General features: G+C 33.7%; 2 long non-coding RNA genes across 3 annotated transcripts in view; one reads left to right on the top strand and one right to left on the bottom strand.

Annotated features, from left to right (window-relative positions):
• The window catches only part of LOC129487575 (uncharacterized), an 88,455-nt gene that overhangs the window by 45,839 nt on the left and 17,884 nt on the right, over positions 1-24,732 (bottom strand). Inside the window, exons 4-7 of the long non-coding RNA XR_010122339.1 lie at positions 23,816-23,950; positions 14,581-15,471; positions 9,444-9,561; positions 2,511-2,597 (exon numbers count right to left, since the gene is read on the bottom strand). This is a non-coding gene — a long non-coding RNA (uncharacterized lncRNA). The remainder of the gene's footprint in view (positions 1-2,510; positions 2,598-9,443; positions 9,562-14,580; positions 15,472-23,815; positions 23,951-24,732) is intronic.
• LOC129487576 (uncharacterized) overlaps positions 10,521-24,732 on the top strand; it is a 56,411-nt gene continuing 42,199 nt past the window's right edge. The window contains exons 1-4 of one of the 2 annotated variants that reach the window (XR_008659376.1): positions 10,521-10,953; positions 11,935-11,979; positions 17,982-18,125; positions 18,786-18,926. This is a non-coding gene — a long non-coding RNA (uncharacterized lncRNA). The remainder of the gene's footprint in view (positions 10,954-11,934; positions 11,980-17,981; positions 18,126-18,785; positions 18,927-24,732) is intronic. The other variant, XR_008659377.1, reaches the window with a different exon arrangement.

Consider the following 24,732-nt stretch of genomic DNA (forward strand, 5'->3'; position numbering starts at 1 on the left):
AATATGAAATATGATGCAGGTATAAAAAAAAAGTCTTTATGAATTGACATTAAAACATCTCCAGGTCATTTTTGTTGTATATCAAACCGAGTCTCCTAACACACATATTATGATCCTATTTACATCTAAAAAATAAATTTTTTGTGTAAATTGTACACACGTAAATGCATAGAAAGACTGTTGATCAGCAGATATCTCTTGGGAGGAGATTGAATAAGGAAAAGAAAATGGAGAAGATTCCATATTTATGACTTTCAATATAGTTTGAATATTTTATAATGCAAAATATATGTATTTTACTATAAAAAGACAAAAATAAATCTATTTTAAAAAACATTTCCACATTTTGAAGCCAGGACCACAAAACTCTGCTTTGAAGTGAAAATACTGAAAGTTTTAATAACTTAAATACCCTTTGGTTCATACCATTTTTCCTTGCCAGGAAGCAGTAGCATGGCTGTGATCATTACATAAATCATGTAAATTAAATATATGATACAAAATATGTAACAAAGACAACATCTTTAACGTGATTGCTACTAATGTCTTATAGTCTACTTTGCAACACATAGTGTTTCACTTGAAACCATTCCAAGATTCCATGACTATATTAAATTTAATTGTAACTTTAAATTTTTGAAAGTGAGAAGAGTAATCCATTGATTGTTCCTATTTCCCCTCTGTACTAGGTTTTTAAATTCTTGATCAATTGTGTTAGACACCACCTTGGGTTTGTCCTCCCCTTCCTCAGCAAAGCAATCCAGTAATGAGACGAAATTTAGGAGCACTTCCTTTCATTCTAGCCTTCCTTGGCTTGGTTTCACATCAGTGGCTCCATTATGCACTCCTATGGACCTGTAAAGTAACTTCTTTCTTTGCTTTGGAATTATCTGACTCTCCTGCATTAAATAGCCATCCTCCTAGGCTAATTCAAAGTATATCTAAGATAAAATTCAACCTTAAAAAATAAAGCACTTACATAGACATCTCAGGGTTAAAGAAAAACATCACTAAGTTGACTTTGCATATAATGTTTCTATGATTGCAAAAGCAGAAGGAAGAATTTCATCAAGACCCAGTGTGAGTAACAACAAAATAAAATGATTGTGGTGAGCCTTAGCCCAACGGCTACATCCAGGAAACTGACAGAGCCGAGGCAGCTCCTAGGATGTCAACGCAAAGGTTGACAGAGCCTGCCAAGGAACCAGATGCTGATGTCAGACAGAGACAGGAAAAATGGACCACAGTTTGTTATCTGTTTCCTGTGATTAGAATCAGCATCACCCGTCACTCTCTTTTTCAGATTAATTAATAAAGTCTGGTGTGAAGAATTTCAATAAAATATTTGTTCAAAAGGGAGAAAAGAAGCATCTGCTTTAGAATTGTTTTCCCCTTTAGTCAGAGTCTGTAAAATGTGTGTATGTTGGTTTTTTTCTGTGCCTACATTTGGTGGACATTAAAACGTTTAAGCACAGTAAAATGTAGTATTGTTTATCTCCTATTTTAGAAGATACTTTTCTCAATATTGGTGCCAGTGTCACCATTTAATATATATTTTTTACCTTTTCCTCCTCTCTCTCTCTTTTTTCCTTCTTTCTTTTCTCTCTCCTTTCCTTTCCTTTCCTTTCCTTTCCTTTCCTTTCCTTTCCTTTCCTTTCCTTTCCTTTCCTTTCCTTTCCTTTCTTTCCTTCCTTCCTTCCTTCCTTCCTTCCTTTTCTTTCTTCTACAAAGCAGATCTTTATGTCTTGGATATTTTCTTTAAGAAGTAAAACTGGCCGGGCGCGGTGGCTCACGCCTGTAATCCCAGCACTTTGGGAGGCCGAGGCGGGCGGATCACGAGGTCAGGAGATCGAGACCATCCTGGTTAACACAGTGAAACCCCATCTCTACTAAAAATATTACAAATTAGCCGGGCATGGTGGCAGGCACCTGTAGTCCCAGCTACTCGGGAGGCTGAGCCAGGAGAATGGCGTGAACCCGGGAGGCGGAGCTTGCAGTGAGCAGAGATGGCACCATGGCACTCCAGCCTGGGCAACAGAGCAAGACTGTCTCAAAAAAAATAAAATAATAATAATAATAATTAGAAGTAAAACTCTGTATTAAGACCAATCACACCTTTCATGGCAGCAAGCTCAAATGAAACCATGGTAAACTGTGAAAACCAGAGGCGTCTGTGACCTAAAACAATTTTTTAACCTCTTAAATGCAAGAGCTATGTGAAGAATGCGGGTTTTCTTTTCCCTCCAACCTCCTGCATGACAGTTACTCGTTGATTAGAAAAAACACAGTATGGCCAAATGCTAGTACAAATTGTAATCAAGTTTAGAGTTTGTAAATTAAAAACCTATTACATAATAGAAAAGTTTCCTCTTTTCTGTAGAAACATGATGAAAGCAACACATACTTGAATAGTGATTTACAGTCTAGCTGTACATGTGTACGTGTATACTACCTTATTTAGTCTTTACAACAAAATTGAGAGATGCAGAAACTGGATATCATAGACTTACCCAAAGGCAAACAGCAAAAAAGTCATGGAACTCAACTTCTGGATTTTCTTTTCCAATTCCAGGACTTTTTCAGTTACACTACCAAAGCTTCAGAAAAAAAAAAAAAAAAAGAAAAAAAAAAAAAAGCACCTATTAGAGAAAAAAATACATGAAAGATGTATACAAATATTGGTACAACTTTTCAAAAGGCTGGGTCAAATACAGTTCTTTCTTAAGGAAGAAGAATTAGATGAATAGACAAACACACATTATTCCAACCGGGAGTTTCATTATCTCCTTTTTCCCCATGTGCTTTAAAGGATATGTCAGACTGCATTAGGATTATTTAAACAAGGATGTGCCATTTGAGTCACTAATATTGGATTACTTTGTCATCCATCATCTCATAGGTTTTACAATCCTATTTTCATAAAAAGAGAGTAACCGATGCACTCAAGTTCAGTTAAGAGTAGCAGAGCCAGTACACAATTAAGGCATTCTTTATCTGAGTCCATTCACTGACTATCTCTTCCTCTATCTTAGTTATCTCTATTTATCTCTAGTCATCTACTTATCTAGCAAAATATAATTCACTACAATATCCTTTTCTGAGAAAATTATATACACATTCTTCCACCACCTCTATGAGGGTGCACACAGAAAATACCTCAATGACACGGTCTAGAGAGGTGGCCTCTGAGGATGTCTTACCTGTGGCATTTTAAGATGGATGCCTGTGCTTTCTTAGTCAATAGTCAAAGACAGAAAAATAAACCAATTACGTATGAAATTGAGAATACCGATTATTTACTATTAACATATACACAAATTTAGCTTATTTTAAAGGAGAGGTCATCATATACTTTTCTGAGAAAGGAGCACTCTCTCCAGATAGTTAAAATATTTAGAAACATGATTTCTCAGTGACAGTATTATTTATGGTTTGAAGATCTGCCCTGAAGCCATTTTGAAATCTGCTTATCAATCTTTTAAATGCAACTGAAATCTTCTATCTGCTTCTCATGAGAGTTGGTAAAGCAATTAAGGAACTTGTAGAACATTTTTTCCTAATCCCAAGTCATGCTCCTTTTTAAGTGGAGAGGGCTCTATACATGAAGAAGCTTCAGGATAGACTATTCCACATCTAAAGTAAAATCAGAGAGGGCTAGAAGGTTTCTTCCACAGCTGTTGAAGATAAGGCTAAGAAACTACATCCAGTGCCTAAGACAGAATCACATCCACCGTGAGTGATAACAGAATTTACCTGAAAATTTAAAGGTTGGGGACTAACCTGTAACCACTAGAATTACTTTTTTTTTTAATCTAGTGGTTTATTTACCTAAATTATTTTGTTAAGTAAATTATGAAATGTGTAAAGCATAAAACTATAAGGTGCTCTTTAATTTTAGTGATATTATAATAAATTTAAAGATATCTTAAATTTACCCTATATGAGTAACATATAAGATGAGATTCATCAACTGATGACAACGACATAGTTGTATTTACAACTGGCAACACATATTCAGGCACTTTGAAAATTTCTGGCCATATATGCTATGTACACCGTGAACATGGAATCCAAGTGACAAAACTGGGGCAAATATAACACTTCGATCAGCTGATAATGACTTTATATGCAATATTGTTATTTCACAAGTAGCTCAGTGACTTTGCATAGCATTTAGTTTCAATAACCAGGTTTGATATTTAACTGAAGGATTTCATTTATTTTTTTTCTTTAATATTGGCCTTTCTGAATATTTATTTTAATCTTACTTCTCTGTTATTGTATCTTTCTTAGTCTGCTCAGGACTCCATGGACTGGGTGGCAGGTTAGAAGCTAGAAATCGCGTGCCAGCATTGTTGGTTTCTTGCCAGAAATGCCTTCTTGCTATGTTCTCACATGGCAACGAGAGAAAGAGACAGCAAGCACACTGTCATCTTTTTTATGAAGGCCACCAATCCCATCGTTGGAGATTGAGGACATTAATTTCTACTCTCATGACCTCATTTAAATCCAATAGTCTCCCAAAGACCCCATCTTCAAATACCATGACACTGGGGGTTAGGGGTGGTTACAGACTGCAGGTTTATGTTCTCTCAAAAGTCATATGTAGAAACCTAATTACCAATGTGACAGTATTTGGAGATGGGTTCTTTGAGAGATGATGAGATCTGGAGGACAGAACATTCATGAATGGGATTAGTACTTTTATGAAAGGGATTCCCGAAAAGTCCCTCACTCTTTCTGCCATGTGAGGACACGGGAAAGACAATCATTTATGAAAAACAAAACGGGCCCTCACCAGACATTGAATCTGCTGGCACCTTGATTTTGTATTTCCCAGCCTCCAGAACTATCATAAATAAATTTCTGTTGCTTATAAGCCAGCTAATCTATGATATTTTGCTATAGCAGCCTGAGCTAAGATAGATCTCAACATATGCATTTTGGAGAGAAACAATTCAGTCCATAGCATTTCATTCTGGACTCCAAAATTCATGTCCTGTGTCATTCTCATATCCGAAATACATCCTTTTCATTCTAATAGTCCTTTAAAAGTATGTTAACAATTCTGAACATTTATAGCAATGATTTTATGATATGTGGTCATAAAATATTATACTAAAAATCATGATTAAATATATGGAATTAATTTCTATGTTTCCACTTAAATACAAAAATATACAGAATTATTCACATATTTTTAAATAATTTGAAATCAGTAGAAATGTGTTTAGCATCCCTACCTATGATAAGGTTAAGAAGCTGATGAGCATGAGCAAACATAACATCTTGCATATTAAAGCAGTGAACTGGTAATATGATTATGCCAATGCTAGACGTATTTAGTTCACACACATTTACAACTAAAACAATATTGGAAACAAACTAAATATAAAATAATTGGGCTTTATACTTTCCTAGGAATATCTATTACGATTACCAAACTATACTTCTGCAGAATTTTAATTATTTAAAATCAAGCACAATATGTGGTGTTATGTCTTTACATGTTTGAACACAGAACATGTGAGTGTCGTAATTTTACATGTGTGTATGTGATCTACTTAAGAATAACTGTTTTTTAAATTTAGTACCGTTAACCTTCAGCAACATTGGAGTGAGGGGCACTAACTCCGTAAGCAGTTAAAAACCTGTGTATAAATCTTGACTCCCCCAAAACTTAACTACTAATAACCCACTGTTGACCGGCAGCCTTACTGATAACACAGTCAATTAACACATATTTTGTATGTTATATGCATTACTTACTGGAATTCCTTTAAATTTTTTAAAATAAATTAACTTTTTTTTCCTTCTCTCTATACATACACAAACATATGTACACACACACACTCACACACACACACAAACACACCCTACTGGTTTTGTCGTTCTCTAGAGAACCCTAATATGCTATCTTTCAGAGAAAAGCAAATGCTAAACTATTTATATACCAAAACTCAATCCCTGATACCTGGTCTAAAATAAAGAAAATATTTGAAATTATAACTTTCAGAAAATACAAGATAACGCCTAAATAATTTGCCATAGAAACAAGGAAAATATGTTCTCTGCAGACATGATCGGCCGAGGGCTTAATCCCAAAAAAACTCCAATTATGCTTCTATTGATATTTTGTTTCCTATAAAAGAAAAATAACGAATAAATAGAAACTGAAAAGTATTTTGTTGTGGGGCAATCCTTTGCTTACAGTTTCCATCATAGGTATGATTATCTATCTGTGAAAGATAAGGACCCATCTTGGTGAAATTTCTTAGCAAGTTGGCAACTTTATGTTTTATCTTTTCCTGTTTGGTTTATCTTTCCCATTTCCTATAATATACATCATATTTTTTTCTGGCTGTGCACTTAACAGGCTTCCCAAGTTTAATTTTTGTCTAGTGGGAGCAGTATGTTTTCTTGGTTTTGAGGTTGACACTCTTATTGGATACTGACCATATGTTTTTGCAATATATATTATACCAAGTTCCTGTTTTCTCAGTGCATATTTTTATATGTAGGGGTTAACTAGAGTAAAATAAACAGATTAAATTATATTTCAGTCATAGCCTGGATTAATTTTCACTTAAATTTACTTCAAACTAAATGTTTCATCCCTATTCATCTTTATTCATTCAACTGTATCCCATGGATGCTCGCCATTTAAACACCTGGTAGTTTTCCCTTCTTGGCAGATTCTTGGACTCGTCCTAGCTTTTCAAATGTTTTAGTAGAATTAAGAACATTATTATTCTCAAAGGTAAGGAGGGCTTGGGGGAAATTTTAATGTAACTTATTTTCATTGCCAAAGATATGCTACGGGTTTAAGAGGTAAATTTCATAGCTACAATCCCTCTACTCTGGGTTCCATACTTGTTATGAATGTAAATCTTCACAGTGCCTTTGTGAGGACTTAGAAGATGGAAGTGTCATAGAGTTAACAGAAAGCATCAATAAATAGCAGTGGCTTCAATGTCTGAATAATGCTTTCACTATAAACTAAGAAGTTTGGAACACCCAAAAATATAATTCATGTAACACAACATTAACATTGCATTTTACTTTACTTGTGTACACCCTGAATACATAGTTTAATAACTTAAAAATTGTGAGTTGTATTCATATGTTATTTCCACAAAAAGTGATAGTATTTTGATAATTTTCCCTTTCCAATGTATGTTAATTTCTATCTGACTATGCTGTACTTTAGCATAGTATGATCAGATAGACCACGCTATGTTTGGTAAAACTATTTTGTACAATTTAACAATTCATTCAATAAATTCTACTGCTAATCTGCAGTAATGATAGATTATTATCAATAACAATGATGGGTACAAAAACAGTAGTTAGAAAGAATGAATGAGATTTAGTATTTGACAGCACAATGGAGTGACTATAGTCAATAATAATTTAATTGTACCTGTTAAAATAACTAAAATCATATAATTGGATTGTTTGTAACACAAAGGATAAATGCATGAGGTGATGGATACCCCATTTGCCATGATGTGATTATTACACATTATATGCCTGTATCAAAATATCTCATATACCCCATCAATAATACACCGACTATTTAGCCACAAAAATTAAAAATTAAAAAGATCAATAGTGATGGAAAAAAAAAAACTACCAGCCTTCTCTCTGCATCACTGCAGTGACGTGTCCTACGTTCTAACAGAGCAGAATCCCCTATTAGAGGTAGGTTTTGCTGCAATCTAGATTAGTTTTTTCTGGATAAAGATTTCACACCAAACAGAAAAAGACAAGAGCAAATCACAACAGGTTTTTCAAACAGCTCCTGCAACCACAAATGTAATATGTTCAGTGTGGAAAGCATTGTTAATGATGCATACATTTTCTCAACCACATCCACAAGTTAATCAAAACCACTGTCAATGGCATTATTTTTGCAAATAAAGATCATACATATGTACACACACACACATGACAAACAGTAGATGTAACACTCTGTAATACTGTATATTTAAATAAAGATTAAATATGTAAGAAAATTGGCCTAATTAAATAAATATGCACATGGGGAATTCAAGGTTACACTCTAAGGTCTGTACTTCTAACTGCTAACTGACACTTAAGAGAGCTAGCCTAAAAGAGATAATATCATTTGGCAAAGCACTAAAATAGAGTCAAACTGTTTCCACAACACCATGAAAACACATTAGTTTAGTGAGCTACAGGTCTATCAAACTTTGGCTTGGTACATGCATATAATAAATATTCTATGTCAATTTAAGCTAAAGAAAAAATTTATTTGGCAAAATATAGACAAAACCTCTGTTTGAATTACTGTACCTCATCCCATTTCCCATTTTAATTGATTTTTCAGCAAATTTTGTCCTCCCTGGAAGTACACTCTTAATTTACAGCACTTGTTTTCTTTTAACTTTTAAGTTCAGGGCTATAAGTGCAGGTTTGTTGCATAAGTAAACTTGTGTCGTGGGGGTTTGTTGTACAGATTGTTTCATCATCCAGGTTTTAAGCCTATTTCCCATTAGTTGTTTTTCCTTATCCTCTCCCTCCTCCCACCCTTCACCCTCTGAAAGGCCCCAGTGTGTGTTGTTACCCTCTGTGTGTCCATGCGTTCTCATCATTTAGCTCCCACTTATAATTGAGAGTGTATATTTGGTTTTCTGTTCCTCTGTTAGTTTTCCAGGGAAAATGGCCTACTGAGCCATCCACGTTCCTGAAAAGGACATGATCTCATTCTTTTTCATGGCTGCATAGTATTCCATGGTATGTATGTACCACATTTTCTTTATCCAGTTTATCATTGGCGGACATTTAGGTTGATTCCATGTCTATGTACAGCACATTTAAGACAAAATAAGTGATCAAGGATAACAAATATTTTATACATATAAATGTGTGTGTGTATATACATAAACAACTCAGTGATTTTTTTAAAACTATAATATACTAGTACCAACTTACATACTTTGTACTTCCACTAAAATTTGTTTCAAATTTAATTATGTGTATCTAAAATTTGTGTAATTTAAACAAATCATAATTAAAAATCATACACAAAGTATTATGTACAAAAAATGTTTGTGTCTGTGTATGCACATTCAAATATTTAACTTAAAGTACCAAACCATTCATTAAAAATATATAGAAGATAAATTATCTTTACATTCAGTTTAAGAGTTTCCTAAAACTTTAAGTCAAGATGTTGAAATAACTGTTGAGAGTTATAATCATAAAACTGTATATGTAAATGGATTTCTACTTTTAAAATGTTTAAAAACTTCTTTTCTTGCACACCATTGTCCATAATATTGAGCAGGGAAGAATATATTTTCCACATAACTCAGAATGCAATATTGAGCTTGTTTTCTGTATGCAGAGGAAGGTAATGTCAATGGAGCCTATTAGATGGGGATGCTCTCATGTTTGATGTTAGCAGGTTGTTTTACCTTTAGTTTGGTTAAGGTTGGTTGCTGAGCTGGAGATAAGCAAAAAGAAAACTCACGTCAAATAACACAGTTGGAATAAACTGAAGATATACTAGAGCTTGACTCATCCATGCCATGCCTGTGAATTCAGATATAAACCATAAATTCAATTATTTTGTAAAGATATCACAAAGTTTGTTTACATAGCTGAAAAGATCTGACTTAATAAAATGCAGTAAGTAGGAAAAGAAACATTCTTACAGTTTTAAATCTGTTACCACCATAATAGGGTCCTGGAATGTTAAGATGAACCCAAATTTTCTCAGTCTTACTTTATTATTAGACTCATTTTTGTTTGTACAGATACGTAATTCTGAAATACTCCATAATTCTATAAAAATTTTAAAATATTCATTTTCCTTCCCTCTGCCTTATGAATAGTATAATTATATAACTTCACATAAAAAACTGTGATGGTTCAGGTTCTTTGAGAAGCAGACTCCAAGGCTAGATTAAACACGCAGTGATTTTGTTGGGGAAAACCCCTGAGGAAGAAGATAGAAAAAGAGTCATGGAATAATAGGAGAGCTGTTGATCCACAGTATGGGTCTTACACCCAACTGAAGAAGACAGAAAAGGGGAGATGTTGTAAATATTCTGAACAGCTTGCAAAGTAAGGCAGTTTGGCAAAGTCATCAAAGGGTTCTTGAACCAAAGTCAACCAGCTCGGGAGTCCTATGGTTTCCAGAAACAAACCTGTCTTGGTATCCCCATCCTGCTCAGTCCATTGCATGGAGCAGCCTATGGGAAGTACAGGTTTTGGTCGGTGTGGCAAGGGATTTTTGTTCCATACAGCAGGAAGCAGCTAGAGCTGTTGCTCCATTACAGTCCTTTCAGTTGGAAGCTCGAAAGGAACATTTGCATGGTTGCCACAGATACAGTTCGCTAAAGAAAATATTCTTCAACCTTGATCTTATATGTGACAAACTAGAATCAATCCCTGAAATAAGAGTCACGATCTAAACTGTAGATTTTACAAGATGGAAGAAATCCAATTACACTGGAAAGCACATGAAATGATGTCAGGATATGAATAATATGTCACTCTGCGTGGAGATCAGCCTAGTCTCACTCATGCCCTCTCCCTCTAGTGTGGGAAAACAAGAGGAACCTCCAAAATTTCCTAACTGCACAAAGAAATTGGTGGAAATTCACTTCATTTTGAAGCTTGAGGTTTCTATGTGGTTGATTTAATCAAAATATTAATGTTATTTTTCTAGAAGAAGAAAAAGTGAAAATATAAAAATCATGCTGATTGGATTTGAATAGATTGTATTGATCATATATGAATATTCTCTTTCATCCAGATTAGAAAGTACTGTTTTGAAATCCAGTCCTTCACACTTCCAAACTGATCATTTTTAATAAATAAATGTCATTTTGACTTTTTTTTTTTCTGGTCAGGAAGAGAAACAAGAAGTTTCTTTCCGCAAACTTCCTAAAAGGTGCCATGTGTTTTCCTAAAACCAAGGTGAGCTAACTCAATAAATTCTGTTAAAAATTGCTTAGTACTGACTATTAATGTAGAGCCCTAGAAAAGCATCTTTTGATATGTTTCTATAATATTTGCCTTGATCGTTTTTAAAGAAATAATAATATGAAGCTACCAAACCATGAGAAATTCATCTTCAATACTTTAATGTAATTAGTTCCTAATACCCTTTCTAGTTTCTCTGGATATTCTTAAGTTTTGAAGCCAATTTAAAGCAATGTTTTAATTATTAAAACATGTAGCTTAATGGGAGTTCTTTAGCATTTTAGTGAAAACACCTAACAAATCCCTTTCACTCTCAATCTTCTGATGTCTGTATTTAATTTTCATCTTTCCACAAACCAGGCATGCATTTGCCACAGAGCCATGAAGTAAGATAATCACTGTTACACAGTAACACACATCCTGGACCTGCAATTTTGTGTCTCAGGAGAAAGAAATCAAATCTTCCTTCACAGACCTTTGAGGCAGCAGGCACTGGGTATCCACTGAGGATACCGAATACATTTCTCCAGTACATTTCCCTGTTTTTTCATTCCATGTGCTATTTTATTCCATAATAATAAGAAAAATAAGGTACTTAGAGCCCGAGTTTTACAAACAGCGAAGCAGATACTGTTATTTTGTCAGATGATTAAGCTGTCTTTTAGGACTAGTTCAGGTATTTTCCAAGGCATCATAATTCCTTTGGTCACGAGGGTGTGACATATTTAGCTACATATTATGTGGCAAAGTAGAAACAGAGCAGGATGAGGTTCTCAGAATGGACACATAATCTGGTTTGCAAACAACAGAGGATTTAATTCATTTCTTTCAACAACTGGTCAGGCTAAATTCAGTCTTTTGCTTCCTTCCTTTAAAAAATTTTGAGTATAAATTTAGCTGGGTGTACCATCAGAAGTCTATCCCACGTGCTAACATAGTTCAATATTCGTTTCATTGTGTTTTGCTTTATTTTAGGAAAATTCTAAAATAGAACTACCATATGATTCAGCAATCCCACTTGTGAGTATATATTCAAAGAAAATGCAATCAGTTTGTCAAAGAGGAAATTAAATCAGTATGTTGAAGAGATATCTGCATTCCCATGTTCATTGCGGCATTATTTACAACAGCCAAGATATAGAGATGACCTAAATGTCTGCTGACAGATATATGGATAAAGAAATTGCAGTACATTGATACAATGGGATATTATTCAGCCAAAATGAGGAAAGCCTGTCATTTTCAATTATATGGATGAACTAGAGGACATTATGCTAAATGAAATAAGCCAGGCACAAAAGGACAAATACTGTATTTTCTCATTCATATTGTGGTATCTAAAAAATGTTGAACTCATACAAGCAGAGAATAGAACAACGGCGTCCAGGGTTTGGACAGGGTGTATGAAATGGGGAGATGATGGTTAAAAGGTAAAAACTTTCAATTCTGACGTGAACCAGTTCTAGAAATCTAATGAACAACATGGGTAGTGATGATAACTGTGTTAATTTGACTGCAGTAATGAATATACAGTCTATATGCATATAAAATCACATTGTACATCCTAAATATATCCAGTCTTTATTTTTCAAGTAAATATTTTAGAATTTAAAAAAATAGAAACTCTTATTGATTGACAAGAGAATAGTTTCTAAGAGAGCTAGATTAAAATATACATTATGCTAGCACTGGATAAGTGAATCAAGTCTTATGTTAACATTAGTTGACCAACACTGTTTTCTAATAGGTTTATCAGAGGCATATATAGATATTGGATAATCTCATTTTTGTTCTCTTTCACTTAGATCAGAATCTCTTAACATTCAAAAAATGACTGAAATGTGTGCATTTCAAGAAGTGGAAAACAGGTTACAACCTTTTGTCAGATTCTCAAAGAGATTCTTGATCAGAAAAGATTCTGAACCTCTGTGTAGAAGTAACATGTTTTTATCCAACATTGCACAGTGGTTCTTGACTGTTCTTTAGAACTAATGTTCTTCATTTTGACTTGTACAAATTGTGGAAGTCCAGTAGGAGTATAGAGGCAGACTTTGTAATATATTCCAAAACATTTACAAGTTGAAAAATCTGCTTCAATGAGTGAGCTGCTGTGGTAGAATTCCAAGATGGCATTCCAATGTTCCAATCCCCAGGTTATTCAATAATATGACTCCAGGTATTGCTGTGAGGGGATTTTGAAGATGTAGTTAAAGCCCCAAATTGGTTGACTTTTTACAATACGGAGAGCATTTGGGTGAGACTGATCTAATCACATGAGCCCTTTAAAAGCAGAATTTTCTCGGGCTAGTAGCAGAATGGGAATTGGAAATTTAAAGTGCAAGAAGGAACCAATGTGAAGAAGATTCTCCATTGCTGAGATGGAGTGGGGCACATGGCAGGGATCTAAGAGTGGGCTCCCGAAGCTGAGAGTGGTCCCTGGTTGACAGCCAGGAATGCAGTGGATACCTTTGTCTACTACTGCAAGGAAATGAATTCTGCCAACAGCCTGAGTGAGCTTGGAAGCATATCTTTCTCTAGTCAAGACTCCAGATAAGTACACATCTGACAACAACTTATTTTCAGCTTTATAAGATCCTAGAGAGCCAAGTTAAAATTTGCTGGAATTCTGACCCAGGGAACTGTGAGATAATAAAATTTTGTCATTTTAAGTTGCTAAATTTATGGTAATTTGCTACATAGCAAAAGAAAAAGTTGCTAATAAGTAACTTCAAATCTTTCATTTGTTTTCATGAAATCTGGATACCTACATACTGAAATTTAAGAAATTTAGAGCTATTGATATCTTAGTGGTTTTTTTTCCTTGCCACAGAAAATATATCAGGCTAAAATAAAATAAGAAGATAAAAGAAAGGTGAATTAGTAAGTTATCTTTTGGTCATTTTCTATTTAAAACCAAGAGCAGTCTGGGGGAAAAAAAAAGTCAGTTTCATCATCCTAAAGGATGAACAATTATACTTAAAGTTATTGGAAAGGGATCACCACTACAATTTCAGTTTGTTTAATGACTTCTAATAGTTTTTAATGTTTAAATTCTGCTCTCTGAGCTCACATTCTTGTTATACATTTGTTTTAAATATAATCAATTTATGATTATGAATTTATGTATGAAGTTTTAAAACCATAAGAATAAATTTGGTTGCATCTTATAAATATAGATTTCCAAACACATTTAAAAGAAATTTATGATTCTGTGCTCAGAAAATACAGAAAAAAAAATCTGTATTTTTCACATAACTGTAGGTGGTTCTTACAGACACAAATATTTGGGAAATTTTCCTTATAGCTATTGCAAACTTATTGGAAAAATCTGACCTGCTTATCTCTACTATGTTGCATATAAAAGAAAGATTGCTGATGCTCAAAGGAAGTTCTCATCTTGCAGGGAGGAGAACATAGAAGCATTAATGGATATGTAAATATACCATGTAACATATGGTAACTTAAGAGCATAGCCAATGGGAATGAATATTGGAATCCATTTGGCTAAAGGCTTTACTTTACCACAGACCACTGTGGTCAAAGAAGATCTGCTTTATTCAGTGAACCATAAACCAGACTGTTTATAAAGCATGAAACCAAGAAATTCTGAAGTGCACTCACCAAAACAATGTTTCCAGATAGCTTCCAGATATCACAGGGCATAACTGCAAAAGATGAAGTTTGCTTTTCAGCCTTTTTTTCTGTCAACTGCACCCATTCAGTGTTTTGTGCCTCACTCTTCTTCTGTTCCCACTTTTTCAGGCATTCAATAAATCTCTCTCAAAACCTTATTATTAAGAAATTTACCTGATAATCTCAAATTTTCACTCACTTTCCATAATAACATTTTATTTTAACCTTCTAAAAAACTTAATTCAGACAAAATATGCAGAACTAGTTCTACATATAGAGATAATCTAATGTCTTAAGAATGAATTCTAGCAGGGTTTTCTTTCATATCTACAAGCAGTTTCACAAAGAAGCATTTTTACAAGCCCAGTTTCAAAACCATTTCATGAGTAAGCTCTAGCACTTGATTTGGCTTTTTTTTAGAGCTCCTGTATATCCCATAAATTAATTAATAAGCATTTATGGTAAACTTCTCAACAGCTAACCTATATCAGATATTCTTCAATAACAGAAAATATTTCATTTATTCTTATAAAAATAAATATCTGCTTATTTACTTTGTGTTTATTTCAGCCCAAAGCACCATCTATAATGCATTTTATGCTTAGTATTGGCCCGGCGCTCTGGCTCTTGCCTGTAATCTCAGCACTTGGGAGGCCAAGGAGGGTGGATCACCTGAAGTCAGGAGTTCAAGACCAACCTGGCCAACCCCCCTCTCTACTAAAAATACAAAAACTTAGCTGGCGTGGTGGTGGGTGCCTGTAATCCCAGCTACTCAGGAAACTGAGGCAGGAGAATTGCTTGAACCCCGGAGGTGGAGGTTGCAGTGAGCTGAGATCATGCCATTGTAGTCCAGCCTGGGCAACGAGAGTGAAACTTTGTCTCAAAAAAAAAAAAAAAAAGAAAAGAAAACAGAAAAAAGAATTCCTTAGCTTTTTTACATTGTTCTTAATGTTTAATATTAAAATTGTGTACATGTTTATGCATTTTAAACATATGTATTGTTAATCACAGATGTCACCAGACTCTGGAAAACCTTCCCTAAAAATTTTGAGTCAGTATGTATATTTTTACCCTTGTTTTATTAATGAAGAAAACAAGATTTCAAAGGGGTAAAAAAATTTCTCTTGGTCACAAGGCTAATCACCAGGCAAATTAGGATTTGAATAAAATCAGTCTCATATAGAAATCAATGCTTGCTTTTAATGCCACAATAATTCCAGTTAAGAGTCAAACTTCTATCTGTAATTGTAACTACACATAGCACAAACCTCAATAAAAAATGTTTGTCAAACATGCAAATATAAATTATGAATATTCAAACAAATATAAATGATGAATAGCTTAAATTACTTTGTACACACACATATAAATCCAAAAATACTGCATGTGTAAACTTTTTTAATACACAAATATTTCAGAGCAATAGATGATAGCTGGTACCATCCCAACCAGAGTATTTGCAGTTACATAATGTTTTATTGACAATATGCACTCATAAATGCAAAGTTGTTTTAATTATGCAAATGAATTCCAACAAAATAAACCTAATACATTAATATACATCCTTAACCTTTCTTATCAGTAGAATTAAGTTTTATTTTTAACAATGCCCACTAGGGGATGCTGGCGCATTGACACTAGGAAGTGGAGGACATTGGCTGTCCTGTCAGGTCAAGTAAAATACTGACAGTGAACCCCCCTTTGCAGTAATTTATTTTTGTAGGTAGTTTTTAGAGAATAGAAGTCATTCACACATATTGGCACAGAATGACAGTCCTACAAAAAAATTGGAGTTTTAAGCCGACTGAATGTTTTTGCATTTTAATAATATTTTTAATAAAAGCACTTGGATTCCTGTAAAGCGGATTTGGATGAAACCATTTAGATGTCCAATACTTTTAATCAAGAGTTATTGTTTAAATGAGAACACATGGAGACAGGGAGGGGAACATCACACACCAGGGCCTGTCGGGGGGTGGGAGGAAAGGGGAGGGAGAGCATTAGGACAGATGCCTAATGCTTGCGGGGCTCAAAACCTAGATGTGACGGGTTGATAGGTGCAGCAAGCCACCATGGCACATGTATACCTATGTAACAAACCTGCACGTTCTGTACATGTATCCCAGAACTTAAAGTAAAATAAAAAATAAAAAATAAAAAATGAAGAGTTCTTGTTTATGGAAACATGACTTATAACTATTCAACTATTAATAAGTTTTATATTAAATAGCACAGAAACAGGCGTATGTGCTAAATTATCTGTATATAATTTATACATAAATCACTATTGTAGCTATTTTGGAATCTGAATTCACTATTGTTGGTAATCAAAGGGGAAAATATATAGTAATTACTTTTAATCAAATAAAATAATAAGTAAAAATATGAAATACTATTTAATGTCATTGATTGTCAACAAGTTATTTTATATGTAATTAAATCATTTCTATCTGAGGAAAATGCTCAAAGTAACTCAGTAAAATACTATGTACCACAAGTTAAGTATTTTTAATGAAAAAACAAGATAAAAATGACCTGAATTTCATCATGGAGTTCTTAAGGGAAAAAGTCGAAGAATTTTACAGGAGCACATAGTTTTGTTGCATAATGTCAACCCCAAATAAGCTTGGGATTGTCCCCAAATGTTTATGTAATTGAATTACATTAAATTTTTCACTCAAGCTCATTCTTCCATTATCGGTCCAAATGTTTATTAACCTTTTTTTAAAAAATTAGTGTTATTACCTTTATTTATTCACAATTGCCTCTAAGTTTAAAGCGAGCCTCATCATATTAATAATCAAGCATTTAATGAGGACATTTGCATTCACTCAATTCAGATCCCTCAAAATCTCATAGACTTTAATCATATCTATTATCTTTCATTTTTCCAGATGAGTCATATGAAATATTTAACCTTGTTATCATATGCAAATTCCTTGAGTCTATTGATGTGGCAATCTATTGACACGCATCTAATAAGTGCCTGATTTGCCAGTAACACTATGCCAGGAGTTTAGGTGCATAGAAACATAATAAATTGCTCTGTGTCTTAGCCTTTTCCTGTCCCATGTCTTTTCAACTTGAGGTTTTAAGTGCAAGCTTCTTCCAACCACTGAGCCATCCTCAATCAAACCTGGCAATACATTACATAATCTTATCCTCACCAGCAGATGAGGCTTATCATGAAACTCACTGTCTTATATCAGGATATAGTACCAACTCTGTCCTTGTTTTAGTTGATCTGTCAATAGCACTTCATAGTGCCCTTTCTTTTCCACAAGATACATACCTTTTTTTTTTTCTTATGGATTTCAAAACTCTACGATCTTTTCTCTTAGCTCCAGAGCTACTTCCCAATGTCCCTTGTTTTTGTCATTTTCCTCTAGCTCTAAATCTCCGGAATCTCCAGGGATTGGAACCAAGAGCTTTATCTTTACCATATACCAATCCATGAATCAACTCCAAAACAGATCTCTAGAAACAGACAACACTGACTACTGCCTGAAGCTTTCTGACACTAAGTTCCTGATGTGGGTCCATTAATTGTGGAGCACAGAATATATTGCACCTTATGTTTGTAACTATTGATCATCTTTTGTAAGAAAGCCTCCTTTAAAGCTGAGCTCTTTCTCTAACTCCTTTGGGTCTTCACTTATTCCTCTATTCTCTAATTTTTAGCCTGGTATTAGAGTCTTCAGGTAACTTTCAACCAAGCCCACATGCTTTAAAAAATATTTTCAGGTATAATTAAAGTACAATAAACTGCACATATTGAAACTGTATGATTTAATCAATTTTAGCATATGCATGCAACCTTGAAACCATCACTGCTATCAATAAGCATTTTCATCACCCACGATGTTTCCTCTTGACACTGTTCTTACAGAAATTATAATCTCAAAATAAAGAATAAATGTGTTTTATAACATGAGAGACATCATTGCCTGAAAAGCAGTAATGGGAGATAAATAACGGTATAGATGATAAGTGATATAAAAATATATAGGAGGGAGAAATTATTGAGGGTAGGATAATTGGAAAAGGCTTCATTATTACCTATCCAATGTGTTTTCTTACATTATTTTTCTATCTGAATGTTTGTTATTGGCATTACTACTTTGTGCTTTTTTTCAGGTATTGATATAAAATACTCAATGCATTTTATGTTTGGATTCTTTTTGGCTTTATAGAGGAATACATTCTCTTCTCCTTTGGCTGCTTAATCCCTTCTCATGAAAAATAACCTTGACCTTTGCATTCTAGATGTATCAAACATAAATAATTTTAGAATTTGATCTCAAATGGCCCTTTTGCAAACTCCAAAATGTTGTGTAAGTCCATTTTCTCTTTTGCGTTATTCTCACAAACACACTAAAACGTGATTTGATGTCTTCTATTTATATTAGTGGTTCCAACAGTTTTAAGCATACAAATTATTTTTCTTCCTGTTTTTTAGAACATCCTGTTAGGTAGTGCTTCTTCTGTTACCAGTGACATAAATGATCTTTTGTATCGTATAACTTAAAGGTTAAAGGGTCAGCTGACTTTTGGTGACATTAGATTATAAATTCAGATGATGTCATTGGACCGTCTTTCCTCAAGTCTCATCTCTGCTTCCCTTGCATTTAGGGCTGTCAGATAAAATAATGTTTCCTTAAATTTAAATTTCAGAGAGACAATAAAGAATGTTTAATATAAGTGTATCACATACATTCCATGGGACACGCTATGTTTAGTCTTGCTGTTGTCATTTTTTTTCCCCTGTAAATCGACACAAATATCAAATTGTTCTCAGTGGACTTTCTTCAGCTGTCCACCCTTACCAAAATCTCTAAATTTATGCCCCGCAGATTAGTCACTAAAGAGAAAAGTGAGTGTCTTTTTTCTTAAAGTCTCCAATTGGGTCTTATTGGAACAAACTGAGTAATAGTCCTCAAACAATTGCTATGACCTAAGAGATAAAATATACTCATTTGTTAGGTCTGGATCATACAAGACAGAAGGCATGAATGTGTCAGCTTCACCAAACCATGTACACTGAGAGTCATTGAGAGGCTACTGCCAGAAAGAAAAACAAGGTCCAGTGGGGAAAAGTATATTAGACAACAAAAAGCAAAATATGACTAGTGGAGAACTTTCTTAATATGGCTCTACTTTTAATATCCTTGATTCATAATAATAATAAATCTAATATAAATTCAGGTATATTTTAAAGTGATGTGCATTTTATCAGCCACGGCTAATTCACTCTTTATATTGCATTGAACATTAATAAATATCCACAGCTCAACATGTGGGCAGCATGGATTAACAGGCACCTTGCAGTAATTGTGTGGCAAAGAGAGCAGTTGAGTTTCTGTCAGGAAAATAGCATTTCTCACATTACACAACCCTGGAGTCTGGTCTTATCTCTATCTCTTATACCTCTGAACAAAGTAATTCAACTCTCTAAGAATCCTGAACTGCAATCTGGGAATTTAATAACCTGCTTCATTGGATTATTCAAATGATGTAAGACAATGTTTCAAATTACCATAGCATAGCAGCTGGCATACTGTAATCTCTCAGAAAGGTTAACTGGATTATTATCAGCAATGACCTTAAAATAATCTTTCAAGTTGATATGATTTGGCTCTGTGTCTCCACCCAATTCTCATCTCAAATTGTAATCCCCACATGTTAGGGAGGGACCTGGTAGGAGGTGATTGAACCATGGGGTTGGTTTCCTCCATGTTTTTTCCATGACAGTGAGTGAGTTCTCACGAGGTCTGATGTTTTAAAAGTGTGTGGTGGTTCCCCACTCCCCTCTCTCTCCTGCTGTGCCACAGTAAGATGTGCCTTGCTTCCTCTTTGCCTTGGGCCATGATTGTAAGTTTCTTGAGGCCTCCCCAGCCATGTGGAACTGTGATTCAATTAAACCTCTTTTCTTCATAGATTACCCAATCTCGTGTCGCTCTCAGTGTGAAAGCTAATACACAAGTAATACTCTTGGCTTCTATATTTTCCTGCCTCAAAACACTTTTTACATGTTCACTAATTTATTATGTGTTATGTTTCGGGCCATCTCTTCCAGTAAGTTTTTAACTCCTTGAGATCATTATTCATTAGTATGTTCTCAACATTTTCACGTGAACTTATTTTAATGTCTGTTAGGTCAGTTTTATACTTATGAAAGTGATTTTTCAAATCACAGTGCAGGATTTTTTATTTTATCTCTCTTGAATTCCAAAACCATACATATTTTTTATAACTTGGGCTGACTTTATCTGATACCTCTCTGTAGATTCACCTTGGAGCAATACCTTCATAGAATTTTCTATGTTCATGCTTAAATTCCATTTCTTGATAACATTTTCTTCATTGTATTGTTAGTATAATATTATTATTTTTACTTTTCTTCACCAAAACACAATAGCCCCTTATCTCCTGTGGCTGAGACCCTAGGACATCCTCCAATTTCTTTCTTAAAACTTAGTATTTTTTTCCACCAAGGAGAATATAGTTTGAGTTGCATGCTTAGAAAATTCAATGCACACCCTCCTTCTATGGAAAAATTACAATATTTTATATATGGCCAATTGGATCATTAATTCTTTGGAACTAATCATATGCTACAGAAGATAATAAATGAACATGTCTTCGCAACATTTAATTTAGTGAAGATAGAAGAAATGTGCCTAGATTTACATTTTTAACTCATGTCAACCCCATCGAGTTAAACTGATAATAGATAAGCAAATACAGTTATTTGATAGAAGACTGATCGACAGACTAGATAGGTAAACTATACATGTACATCATCTAATGTACATGATAATACATATAATAAAGTTATTAATCAAATAATATAAATCTTCAAAGGAGACCTGAGTGTTACATTGGATAGGCGTTCAAACTTATTGATGTTGACAAATTCCCCTTTCTCAGATATAGCAAATATTCATATTGACAAGAAGTATACCTTACTTAGAATTTCAAGGTTTTAAAATTGAAAAATGTTTCTTCTCATAAAAAAATGCTGAGAAACCTCAGTTAAAAAGTCTAAAGTGCAATGTTATGGAAAATGCAAGTGATAGTGAATCTGATATCTTGCATTTGAAACCGCATTCTAATGCTACTGCTTAACCTTGGACACATTATTTGCTTGCTCAGATGGAAAGTTAACAATAAGGTGGATTCAAATTCAATTTCATCACTACTTGTTATACATCTTGGAGAAGTTATTTTTCTTCTCCGAACCTTATTTCCTGTTTGCATAAAATACTAATACAAAAACTTAAATTGAGAACTATTATGAAAATGAAATAAACTTCTATAAATTTTGTGCATAATATCTCTCACATAATGTGTATTTATTAGTTGCTTATTTCTTCAGGTTCTTAATCAGCATCATTGGGATTTCAGTGAGAGCAGCTTATTATTAAATCCACAGAGATATATTAATGAGATAATATGTATTAAGAGTTTGCCAAATACAAATGCTGTTTTTTCCATTACAATACTAACAATCACCACACTTAGGACTACAACTACCCTTGCAATAGAAGTAAGGTACAGTTGAAAAAATGCTTAACCAGAAATAAGAAAATCTGAGTTCTAAGAGTACTTCATTTTTAACTTATTCTCTAATATTGGGGTACAGCATTATATAGTTCTTTTCATTTCTGGTAATCAGTTTATTATTATATTCTATATCTGTAGCTATGTTTATATCACTACATGCATTAAATCTTTATTAATTCTAACATACTATAATTATGAGTAAGGCATTGGATGTTCGGTAATATTAGTGCCATCTGAAAGCTGTCAATGGATGGGGCAAATTGCTGTGTTTAGGAAAGTCTCTCTATGGAGGGAGAGGGAAGAGGAGGCAGGAATATGCAGGAGGAGGGAGTATGCAGTCTCTGCTGAATCAGTATCAGCTGTCTTATTTGATGCTAATTAACTTTCAAACCAGAATCTACCAACACGAAGCAAATGGCTGCTGAATAGTTTTGCCAGGTCAGCTGAGTTTTTCTTTCTGAACCTCAGTTTAACACTCTTCTTGATTTTCTTTTATTTTGAAATTTAAAGATTTCAGATTTTATTGTAGGCAAGAAAAAAATGTTATCAGTGACTATACATTTTGCTGGTATGATAATCTTTGGTAATTTGTTCAATGTTAACTTTCTCTTTTTTCCCATGAATGGTTAAAATGTTTTTGGATATTGAATTATAGGCAATGCAATGTAATTATAATGCAGCTAAAATACACTGCCTTTACGGTTACCAGTAATGAAAGTTAATGCCATCTTGTGAAATGATCTAGTAGAGTCTTTGTCAGCACTTTCACTAAAACCTCAGTTTTTAGTCATTTATAGCATCACCAAACAGGACTTCAGAGGGAATAACACCATCTGTTATTAAGAGTGATATAGCCCAAAGTTAGGGCAGACACTCAAAAATCCTTTGATCTTCAGTATTTCTTTGCTTCTATTGACTATGAACTTGCCTAGTTGAGTTGATGAAAAGTATGCAATGATCAATTTGGTTTAAATCCAAACCTTGGTGGAAAAGCTGTGAATCAACTGAAGGAACTACTGATTTGTCAACTCTTGTTCTGTTTTGCCTGTGGTGTAATAACATCATGTTTGTACACAAAAATTTATCATTGTAATTTCAAAACCTGTAAAAGTCTTTCCTTTCCTGAGAAAATCTCATAGAGTTAGACTATTTATTAATGTTTTGTAATAAGTAACTCCTAAGAAGACAGTCAGCAAGTCAGAAAAGAAGCTGAATCCTGAAGGTAGAAACAAACATCGATCTTAACATATAAAAACGAGAGTGAGTGAATGATATATCAGCAATCATAGAGTTGGGTCAATACATTAAGTTGAAAAGAAACCATAGAATAAGAAGCTCAGATACCATGCCGACTTGAACTATCATGTCACAATCTTGGAAGACTGTGTTACCAGAAAAAATAGCTAACTCAACTCATTAGAATATAAGCATAAACTATTACTATACGTTGTCATTATTCATGGCATTTCATGTAAGTATCTTAGAACAAGCTTAAAATTTATTAATTTTCACATTATTCTTCCAAATTTTGGAAAGTTAATATGATTACAACTACAATAAGCAATTATTTAAATGATTTTAAAAATATTCTTAACCAAAAATCTATACAAATAAGCTATTTCTGTGGCTCTGAAAGTAAAGTATATATTCTTCTCACCATATACCTTCTTTCATTCTCTCTGCCTTTTAAATTTTTATTTCTTTTGTCCATAGTCTTGCTCTGAATAATCATTAGTCCTCCAAAGTATGTTGTCATCCTGTTAATGTGACAACTTCTCAGGCATGACAGCATCTGATGAAAACAAAAACAAGATTAAAGGTTTTTACCAATTCCTCTTCTAGCAAACAAAAGGTGACTTTTTTTAAGAAAGTCTATTTATTGTTTTGAGAATCCTAGCATACAATTTAGCAAATGACTGCTTCATAATAATAACTTATAATTTTCTGCTGCCTTAAAATTTGCAAAGTGCTCTTACACACATAATATCATCTGATCTTTGCCTCAACCCACTGAAAAAGGTTGAAATAAAAGTGACTTGCTTAATTCATAAAATTAGGTCATCTGACAAGTTTTAAGTAAAAACTTACATTTAAAAATTCATATTTTAAAATTAGTAGTTTTTTGACCAAAAGACTAAACTCATTATTTGCAATCACTATCCTTTACAAAATGTGAAAATTTTCTTCAACCATAAAATATTATTTGTTTAGCACTAGCAAGTGATTCCATGGGAGGGAAGATGGGTGAAAACTCATCCTAAATCAATAAAAGTTATACCAAAATTAATTTGTAAGATATCTATTTATTTCATAAAAGATTAGTAAGACTATCTTGCAATAATACATCTTCCCTCATGAAATATTCGACCTTAACAATGGTTTTAAGGTGAGTTTCACTGAAAAATTCTCTATATATGAAGCTCTGGTTTTTCAAAATATCTTTGATTTGTCATACTATTATATGTTTCTGGAGGAACATCACAGAGGTAAAGAAAAATTCGCATCACATCATATCAAGAATTCCCATTAGAAATGTAATTAATCACTTCCAGCTGGCAAGATGGCCGATAGGAA

This window comes from Symphalangus syndactylus, chromosome 8 (assembly GCF_028878055.3).
Source record: "Symphalangus syndactylus isolate Jambi chromosome 8, NHGRI_mSymSyn1-v2.1_pri, whole genome shotgun sequence".
Taxonomy (NCBI): domain Eukaryota; kingdom Metazoa; phylum Chordata; class Mammalia; order Primates; family Hylobatidae; genus Symphalangus; species Symphalangus syndactylus.